Source organism: Marmota monax, unplaced genomic scaffold (assembly GCF_021218885.2).
Source record: "Marmota monax isolate L192 unplaced genomic scaffold, Marmota_monax_Labrador192_F-V1.1 WCK01_AAM20220418_F8-fsc00115, whole genome shotgun sequence".
NCBI lineage: Eukaryota > Metazoa > Chordata > Mammalia > Rodentia > Sciuridae > Marmota > Marmota monax.
In genome coordinates, this window is record NW_026694419.1 from 1,743,161 (window position 1) to 1,753,856 (window position 10,696).

The window sequence follows — 10,696 nt, forward strand, 5'->3', positions numbered from 1 at the left end:
TCCTGCCTCAGCCTCCCAAGCCGCTGGGATTACCACGCCTGGCAGTCTCTTACATTTTTGAGCATCTTCAACTTTCTGATGATGGTCCCTTATCTTGAAATATATAGTCAAATGAGTGGGATGCATGTAAGGTTTTATTTATAAGGAGATCTATAGCCTTAAGTTCAAGGCAGGGAAACTAAGTAAAATTGATTGGTAGAAATAAAATTACTATATAGTCATTTTTAGTCTATGTAACTAGAAAATCCAAAAGAATCTACAAGCAATCCCTTAGAATAAGTAATGTCAATATAGATAAGATTACTACAACTGCATTTGTGTAACTAGCAAAACATAAGAGAATTAAATGTAGACACCATTTACAGTAATATAAAAAGCCATCAGATACTTAGCAGTGGTGCACATTTCAGCTCTGCACAGAAAAACTAGCAAACATTACTGAGAAGAAAAATTTAAAGATCTTACTATTAGTAAAAATAATATGTTTATGGTTTGAAAAACTCCACATTGCTCAAATATCAATTCTTGCTAAATTGATCTAAAAATTCAGTACATTCCCAGTCAAATTCTCAATAATGTTTGAGGGAGTTAGGTATGTTAGGCATCTTTCAGTCACTAAAACAAAATAATCTGAGATAATTAGCATCAAAAGAAAAGGTTAATTTTGGCTCACAGTTTTATATGTTCAATCTATGAATGGTTGTCCCCACTGCTTTGGGCCTGTGGCAAAGCAGCACATCAGGGAAAAGGATATGTTGGAGCAAAACTGCTCACCTCTGGCCAGGAAAAAAGTAAAGGGGAGAGTCCAGGCTCCCAAAATCCCCTTTGAGAACACATCTCCAGTGGTAGAAAGACCTTCCACTAGGCCTCACCTCTTGAAGGTTCCTCCACCTCCCAATAATGCAATCCTGAGGACCAAGTGTCTAACATGGGCCTTTGGGAGACAGTCAACATTCAAACTAGCAGGAGATAAAATGAGACGGTTAGGGCTCGGTTGTGGCTCAGAAGGAAAGCACTTGCCTGGCATGCGTGGGGCACTGGGTTCCATCCTCAGCACCATGTAAAAATAAAATAAAGGTATTGTGTCTACCTACAACTAAAAAAAAAAAAAAAAAAAAAGTAAATACTTAAAAAAAAAAATGAGAAGGTTAACAACTAATGGAGATGTGGAGAGCCAGAGCAGATATAACTGAAAGCAAAAGAGCAAAGTGAGAAGACTGTTAACATCTTATACAAAAACACCATTTCATTCTAGTAATGTTATGACTGCTGTTTTTATGTTTGCTTTTCAAGACTCAGAACTCTAATTAAAATAGTGACACTAGCACAAATCTAGATAAGCATGTCAATAAAATACAGAAAAATAGACCCGAGCATACACAGCTACCTAGTTTATAAAAAGTGGCCCCACAGTGCAGTAAAGAAAAGGCTAGTATTTTCAATACATGGTGTGGATGTCCATATTAAAGGAGGAAAAATATTGATCCTACTGCACCATGTATGCACATCAATTCTAGATGGATCATAAACCTAAATATCAAAGAGGGGAAAAGCCAGGTACAGTAGTGTGTGCCTGTAATCTCAGCTTTGCAAGTTTGAAGCCATCCTGGACAACTTGGTGAGACACTGTCTCAAAATATTAAAAACGCTGGGGATGTAGCTTAGAGGTACAATGCTTGCATACTGTGCCCAAGGCCCAGGGTTCAATCCCCAGTGCCAGTTAAAGATAAAAACAATACTTCTAAAAATATTTTCATTTCCAAAATATTTATTTTCCCCTAAAGGACTCCTAAAGCTTCCTGACCTTGCTAGGCAAAGAACTGGTAAACAGTAAACACAAAAACATGAAAGGAGGATTAAGATGGGTATGGTGGTCCACACCTGTAAGCCCAGTGATTCAGGGCTTAGCAAGAGGATCTGAAGTTTGGGGCCAGCCTTGGCAATTTAGGGATACTGAAAAAATAAAAGGAGGGAGAGAAGGAGGGTTGATGATTTGAGCTACATTAATAATTCTGTCATCAAAATAACACCATTTAGAGAGAGATTCAGAAGCATAACCCACAGAGTTTGCAATATAGAGACAAACTACTGAATGTATGACCTCCACATATTAACAAAGATAATCCAATTCCAAAGCAAATATGTATTTGATACATATACATACATATAGAGTATGTATTCATGCTCTATAAAACAATATATTTAAAATAATATTATCAGTCATAAAATCAAAATAATAAAGTTGTACGACTACATACACAATAATGGCTAAACTAGACAAAATCCCAGCAGCAGCACATAACCCCCTGATGACATCAAAATCAAGGTGCTTCACCACATGAATAGAGGTGATCTTGCCCCATGATGCATTACCTTCACTTCTTGGTACATACCTAACATGCATACTTTTGTCCACCAACTATATTCATGCAGCATTATTTATAATGGCCCCAAACAGAAAACAATCCAAAAGTCCATCAAAAACAAAATGGATTTAAAAGGGTGTGGAATAGTCACATAATGAATGCTATACAGCATTGGAAGATGATGACAGCTACACAATAATGTGAATGAATTCCAATCTGGCTCAACCTCTTTCTCCAATGGTTCTACTCTTTTTGAAGTCACCAGTGATGTCTTTGTTTACAGAAACCAAATCTTTTCTGCCTTTAATTTAATTGACCTTCTGCAGTTTTTCCCATTTGCTTGTCTCTGAGTTTTTTTATTCTTTTTTTAAAAAAATGTATTCTAATTTGTTATATATGACAGCAGAATTCAATTCACTTTATATTACACAAATGAGCACATTTTTTCATGTCTCTATTGTACACAAAGTAGAGTCACACCATTCATGTTTTCATACACGTACTTAGGGTAATCATGTCCCTTTCATTACACTGTCTTTCCTACCCCATGACCTCTCTCTTCCCTCGATCCCCTTTTCCCTATCTAAAGTTCTTCTATTTCTCCCATGCTCCCCACCCCCATCCCCATTATGAATCAGCATTCATATTATCAGAGAAAACATCAGCATTTGGGTTTTGGGGATTGGCTTACTTCACTTAGCATGACATTCTCCAACTCCATCCATTTACCTGAAAATGTCATGATTTTATTCTCTTTTATTGCTGAGTATGTATGTATATATATGTGTGTGTGTGTGTGTGTGTGTGTGTGTTTTCTTTATCCATTCATCTACTGAAGGGTATCTAGGTTGGTTCCACAATTTAGCTATTTATGCATTGTGCTCCTATAAACATTGATATGGCTGTGTCCCTGTAGTATGCTGTTTTTAAGTCTTTGGGGTATAAACCGAGGAGTAGGATAGCTGGGTCAAATGGTGGTTCCATTCCCAGTTTTCCAAGGAATCTCCATACTGCTTTCCAGATTGGTTGCACCAGTCTGCAGTCCCACCAGCAATGTATGAGTGTGCCTTTTCCCCCGCATCCTCACCAACACTTATTGTTGTTTGTATTCTTAATAGCTGCTATACTGACTGGAGTGAGATAAAATCTTAGAGTAGTTTTGATTTGCATTTCTCTAATTGCTGGCGATGATGGACATTTTTTCATATATTTGTTGATTATATATCATGTTCTGAGAAGTGTCTGTTCAGTTCTTTGGCTCATTTATTGATTGGGTTATTTGTTTTTTTTTTTTTTTGGTGTTAAGATGTTTGAAATTTCCCCCATTTGTCCTCTTGTCCATCTCCTTTGTTGACTTTTCTTCCTCTGGCAGTACCATTCATAGTCTTCATCTCCAACTATCTGGTCATTCTGGAGAAATTCACTCATGCCCATGACTTTGACTATCACATCCTCTCTTTTGACTCAAATTTCAACCCTACTGTCCTTGTTTACCTTCTGAATTTTTGCTCTCAATCTCTAGCTCTTTCCTGGATACCCTTTCTGAAAGTTCTCTATTTTTTCAGTCAGCATGTCTGACATCAAACTAATTTTCTACTAAGAATTTTTTCCTCCTCTTGTGTATCCATTCCCCCCATAGGAACCTGTCATATTTGATATTTACCTTTCTCTATTCCCCCACATCCAATTTGTTATAGCCAAGTAGTTTTTGTTGTTGTTGTTTATAATATGACTCCAACTAACATTGAAAAACCAGGTCTTCACCAAACTCCTCTGAGCCTTTACAGACAATTTGCCTGCCCAAAACAGATTGCATAATACTAGCTTTTTTTTTTTATGACTGTAAAGAAAACTGTAAGTCATAATGGTTCTTTTCCTCTTGAACTGCCAGGGGCTGTGTCTACTGTCACCACGGTTTGTATATTGTATTCTTCTGTCCCTGATTAATTTAGGAGAGTACATCACACCCAAGCAAGAAATTTTCTAAGGAATTGGGAATTTTAAATCCATGATTCATCACTGTGAATAACTTGGGAATAACTTACTGTGTTATAAAGTGCTTTAGGTCAGTATTGGATAAGAAATACTGTCCTCTCAGGAGTGGCAGTCCTCAGATTGAGCAGGCATTCAGTCCTATATGTTTTGCTTGTTTAAAAGGAATAAAAATATGCCACAGAAAATGCCAGGTACTGTGTTCTAATTTCTAATACAGTCTGTGTAATAAGCTCATATCCTTTAAAGTTTATTTTTTTAGATAGCTCATAAAATATTTTCCTTAATAATAACTATTGTTATTCAATAATGTTTATCATTTATTGAGTACAATGTGCCACTTACGCTAAGCACTTGATATTCATTATCATATTTAATTCTCACATAAATCCCTAGAGAAGTTGTCTTCCTCATTTTACTGAGGCACATGAGTGTTATATAATTAGCCCTATCTCCCTGCATGAGGTAATGTGCTAAGTAATAAACTCCTGTAGAGATAAAGCTCAGTAGGGTCCACAGTCTGAATCCACTACTCAGTGGCCCTCACCCTGGCTGCACATTAGAATTGCCTGGGAGCTTTTAAAACATGCCATTGATGGGGTCCCATCTGAGCCAGTCTGATTTCCTAGGTCTGGAGTATGGCCCAACTCTCTCTATATTTCTAAGTTTCTCAGAAGTTTTATCATTACTGTGACCAAAAGACCTGACAAAGACAATTTTAGAGGAGGAAAAGTTTATTTAGAGTTCACTGTTTTAGAGTCTCATTCCATAGATAGCCAACTCCATAGCTTTGGGTCCAAGATGAGCAGAATATCATGGCAGAAGGGCATGGTGGAAAAAAGCAGCTCAGGGCATGGCAACAAAGAAGTAGGGAGAGCTCTGCTCATTAGGGACAAAATATAAACCCCAAAGACTGCCCCCAATGACTCAGTCCCTCCAGCCACTTCCCACCTGCCTACAGTTGCTGCCCCATTTGTTCATATCAGTGGATTAATCCACTGATTAAAGTTCTCACAACTCAATTAGTTCACTTCTAAACTTTCTTGCATTATCTTACACATGAGTTTTTGAGGGACCTTATATCTAAACCATAACACCAGGTAAAATGATGAGGTAGCCAGGATTGAGAAGCATTTTGTTTCCCAGAAATAACTCATTTCTTAAAAGTAGCCCACTCGCCCATCCACCCACTCATCCACATCCTCAGATCAGAGAGTTTTGTGGTACAGTTTGATATCTTAAAATCAAATATTACTTTGAGTGGGCCCTTTGCCACTTGGTAATCCTGCTTGGGAAATTATTGTTATTAGTCTTTTTTAGTTCCCAAAATTAACACTAGATGGCAAACGGCACATAGGAAATAATTTTATGTTCAGCATTTTCATTTTCAAAACATTTTATGTTCCTCTCAAATAACCTCATGACTAAATACTTAGTTTAATAATATTGAGTGCTGGAGGTATAGCTCAATGACCGTATGTGCTTAGAATGGGCAGGACCCTAGGTTTAATCCTACTCACTGCAAAAAAAAAAAAAAGAATTAAAAATTAAAATCAAGGTAACTCTTTTTAAATTGCATTGTGGATTGACTCACATTCCCCTAAGCAGAGCTATATGTACCCTGAATGTGTTTTGGCCTGGGTTTTGTCTCCTAGATTCAGTTAGTAAAAGTGGTTCATTAATCATAATGAAATGAAACATAAATATAAAATGAAATATTTGTCTTTTTCTATTATACTTGAGGATATTTTTCCTCTAAAATACTTCAACATTCCTGTTAAATAATTGATCCACTAATAATAACATTAGCCCAACATCTTGCTTACCTCTCAGGAAGTTTGTGGCCTTTCTAGCAGTTCAAGGCAGGAGGCACCAAGACACTACCATGTGCCTGGGTTTCCTTTTCCTTTTTCTTAGAAGCTTCTTGAATGATGGAGCTCTAGAGGTGGGGTATATGAGGAACAAAGTAAGTATACAACATACTACTCATGTTGAGGGAAAGTACAGCAACATTATTAGATTTAGTCTCATAACCGACAAGGTGCCTTCATATTTCAGATCTCCAGGTGGCCACAGCTTGTCCAGCCACTCACGTTGGCATGCTCTGGCAGGCAGGACCAGGTGCACCTGTGCAGCTGCTTGGGCTTTTCCAGGCTGCAACAGCACTCTTTGTTCTACATGTCTTTTATGTCCTTAGGTTTTCGAGTAGTAAATCCTTCACAGCACTTATTCAACTTTACACAAGATGACAGATAAGGTCTGAGAACACAGATGCTCAAGGCATCTTTCTAAATGCAGACAAATATCACCAGCTTGCAAGCTGCTCCATTTTCTTGGAGTCCAGCCTCAATTTCTTCCTATGGATTACAAGGCCATTCAAGATTTGGTCCCCTCTCCAGCTCTGTCAGCACCCTCACCTAAATCTCACATATTCCACCCAGAGTTCAGGCTTTCCTTGAGCTTCGGCAGTGCAACTTCATCCCCATCCCCATCCCCATTTTTTTATTGGTGTATTATAGTTGTACACAATGGTGAGATTTGTTGTTACATGTAAGCACATGCACACAATATAACGATATAATTTGGCCAATATCACTCTCCAGCACTTGCCCCACCTTCTCCTCCCAGCTCCTGATCCCTTTCCTCTATTCTACTGATCTGTCTTCTTTTTTTAATGACATCCCCCAACTTTCTTTTCCATTTTCTTTTCTAGTTTCCACACATGAGAAAAAATATATATATGTGTGACTTATTTAACAACTTAATGGTCTCAAGTTCCATCTGTTTTCCCGAAAAAATGACATAATTTTATTTTTTTCTTTATGGTTGAATAGAATCTCATGTGTGTACATACCACATTTTCTTTATCCATTCACCCATTGATGGACACCTAGGCTGGTTCCATAGTTTGACATTAGTGAATTGAGTGCACCTTCTTCTATAAACGTTCACGGCAAGCAGTCTTTGGTTTGTTACTCTCTCCCACTTTCCATTGTGAACTCCATCCAAACTCAGGCTCAATCCACTTTCACATGTTTAACTTTTGCTTGTATATTTTCTATGTATTTGGTTTTAGTTCATATGCAACTTCATCCAAATAAGCCTTTCCTTGAAACTCAAATGTGGGTTTATTTCCTCTTCTGAGGGTTCTGTGGTTTCTTCACTCAGAATACAGTACATGGCCCTGGGTTCCATACACAGTCCGCGCAAGTGCGCATACACACACACACACACACACACACACACGGGCTCCAACACTTGGCATGCTGTGTCATGTCTGGAAGGATGTGACCATAAACTCACGATGGCGGTTGTTACTTATTACTGCACTCTCATCTGGCACAATGCTTGGCAAATACAAAATCCTCTGTAAGTGTTTGTTAAATAAGTGAATGAGAGCTCAATATCCAATAGCACCTTAAGCAATTTTGTACTCGAGTTTGAGAGCAGTAACTACATACGTGCACATAACAGATTGTCTAGAACATTGCAAATTGTTCCTTTCTCAGAAAAGCCATCTAGTAATTGATTTGCTAGAAAACAAAAACAGCAAACCCTAGGGAACACCCCAAGATCTGATAGATTTAATTCAGACTCAAAGAGGAAAGATAGATGGAAAAAGAAACCATGTTGAAATTTAAGTCTCTTCTGCCACAAAAGTGAAATGAATGAAACTTATGTGATCATGCAAAGTTTGTGTATATTGAGAAAGTACTTCACCACATTGAGAACTTCAGATGATTTGAGCCCACTAAAAACAGATTTAGACCTTCCCAGAGAGCAATTTCCAGGGTGAGGATGAGTCACCTTCCATTCCTGCTCCCTGTGCCTTCTCCCTCTATCAAAAGTGAAGCCTGGGAGAAGAATAACTTTACAGATAAGATTAACTAGATTATATTTCCTCAAAACCACATTAGAGTTGTAGATGAACCTCAGTACTGATGAGACCCTGAAGCTTGTATACTCTGCTCATCTATTTACTATGGGGCTCTTACGTTTTTTCTTGGTTTAAAAATATTGAAGGACTAGAAGTATAGCTCAGTGGTAGAGTGCTTGCCTATCATGTGTGAAACCTGAGATTGATCCCTACCACTGAAAAAAAAGAAAGAAAGAAAAAGCAAAAAACCCCAAACAAAACAAAACAAAAACCATGGAATTGAATAGAATTTTTTTTACAATTCCTACTCTAGGTCAAACCAAATTGGCAAAAATGAGTTCCTGAAGACTATTATTATTATATTACTATTTTCAGTTTTTTGTTCCTTCCCCAATTTTTACTGAATCTCAACATAACATATAAGTCTGTAAAAACCTATTTTGAAGTTAATAAAAGCAACAGCCTGCAGACCTCTGAAACATCTTATGTCTCTGTGAGAATGTTTATTGTATGAGGTTTTTAGTTGTCACTTCCTAGAATGTCTGATTTTAATATCAAAATTAACTGTTCTTGCAGGGCATGGTGGCACAAACCTGTAATCCCAGATGCTCAGGAGGCTGAGGCAAGAGGATCACAGGTTCAAAGCCAGTCTTAGCAATTTAGCAAGGCCCTAAACAACTTATTGAGATCAGTCTCAAAATAAAGAATAAAATGGGCTGGGGATGTGGCTCAGTGGTTAAGCATCCTTGGGTTCAATGCCTGGAACCCCACACACACACACACACATACACACACACATACACACACACTCCCCACACACAATAATTGTTCTTAACCTGAATATTTCCTTAGATTTTGAGTGAGGGAATCAGTGGGAACAGGAACGTGTTAACATGATCTCACCTTATATTTATATAAAGAACCTCACTTTTACATTTTACAAAATTTGAAATTCTGTAGGTGGGCCCCAGTGATTCTAGTTTCATAAACTCTTCAGATGATTCAGATGCACACAAAAGTTTGGGAATCCCTCCTATCGACAGTAATTAAGTAATTGACAAGTTTTCTCATCAAACTTGGCCACTTACAAAGCTTAGAGACAAATCTGTGGTTCAAGGAAGCAGTCATGTAGACCATTATGTTTTTAGTTCTTTTACTATCTCCTGTGTTTTTATCTTTGGTTTGTTTTGGCTTCTTTGATCTCACTTCCAATTTAAATTCTTGTCATATTACATATCCACATAAGCCATCTTAAGTCTTTTTTGCAACATAGCAAGGAGCAAGCAGATAACCACACAAATATGTAAGTAATTATTACACACACACATTCTGTAGAGAAAAAAATTCTTGGCAATTAGTACAGAGTAAAATACCTTTGGTTGACCAGGAGAAGGCTCTGTGTGTGTGTGTGTGTGTGTGTGTGTGTGTGACACACACACACAGAGAGAGAAAAATGCACAGGTGCACTCACTCTTGCTGGGAGTAAGGGAGGAAGAAGTCATGCATGTGGATTAGAGAACCATTGCACTTATTTCTCAGTGAGTGACTTTTTATATCAAACAGTAATGATACCAAACTGGGAGTGAGGCACACACCTATAACCCAGATACTTAGGAGGCCGATGGAGGAAGACCTCAAGTTTGTAGCCAGCACAGGTAACTTAGCAAGGGCCTGTTTCAAAGTAAAAAATAAAAAAGGCTGGGGATGTAGTTCAGGGATAAAGTCCCCCTGGGTTCAACCCCCAGAACCACCACCACCAAAAAAAAAAAAAAAAAAAAAAAAAGTAATGCTGCTTCTCTATTTCTCTTTATTGTACTCAGGGTACATGTACCAGGTATAAAAGTCTCATCTAGATAGTGATGTGGATGCTTCAATAGACTGTTATGGTTTGAATCTGGAATATTTCCCAAAGGCTCATGTGTTGAAGGCTTGGTCCCCAGTGCAGCAATGTTCAGATGTGGGCTTTTGGGAAGTGAGTGGGTCACAGGACCTCTGGTGTCATCAATGGATTAACTCATTGAAGGATTCATAGCTAAATGAACTGTCTGGAAGTGCTAGAAGCTGTAGGAGGTGGAACCTAGTTAGAGGGAATGGATTCTTATTGTTATGCCCTTGAGGAAATTTTGTCCCCAGACACTCCTTCCTCTATCCCCCTCTCTACTTCCAGGTGACCATGAAGTGAGCAACTCTGCTCAACCACATCATCTCTGATGCCATGATGCTCTGCACCACTATAGGCCCATAGCAATGAAACCAGATGACCAGGAACTGAAATTTCTGAAATCATGAACCAAAATAAAAATTTTCTCCCTTAAATTGTCTTTCTCAGTTATTTTGTCATAGTGATGTTAAGCTGACTAACACAACTTCTTTTGTGTCCTTTCTTACTTGGCTCCAACATTTCCACTTACTCCCTCTTTGGTTGACCATTGCTTACTGGCCAATTCCCACAAAGACATTC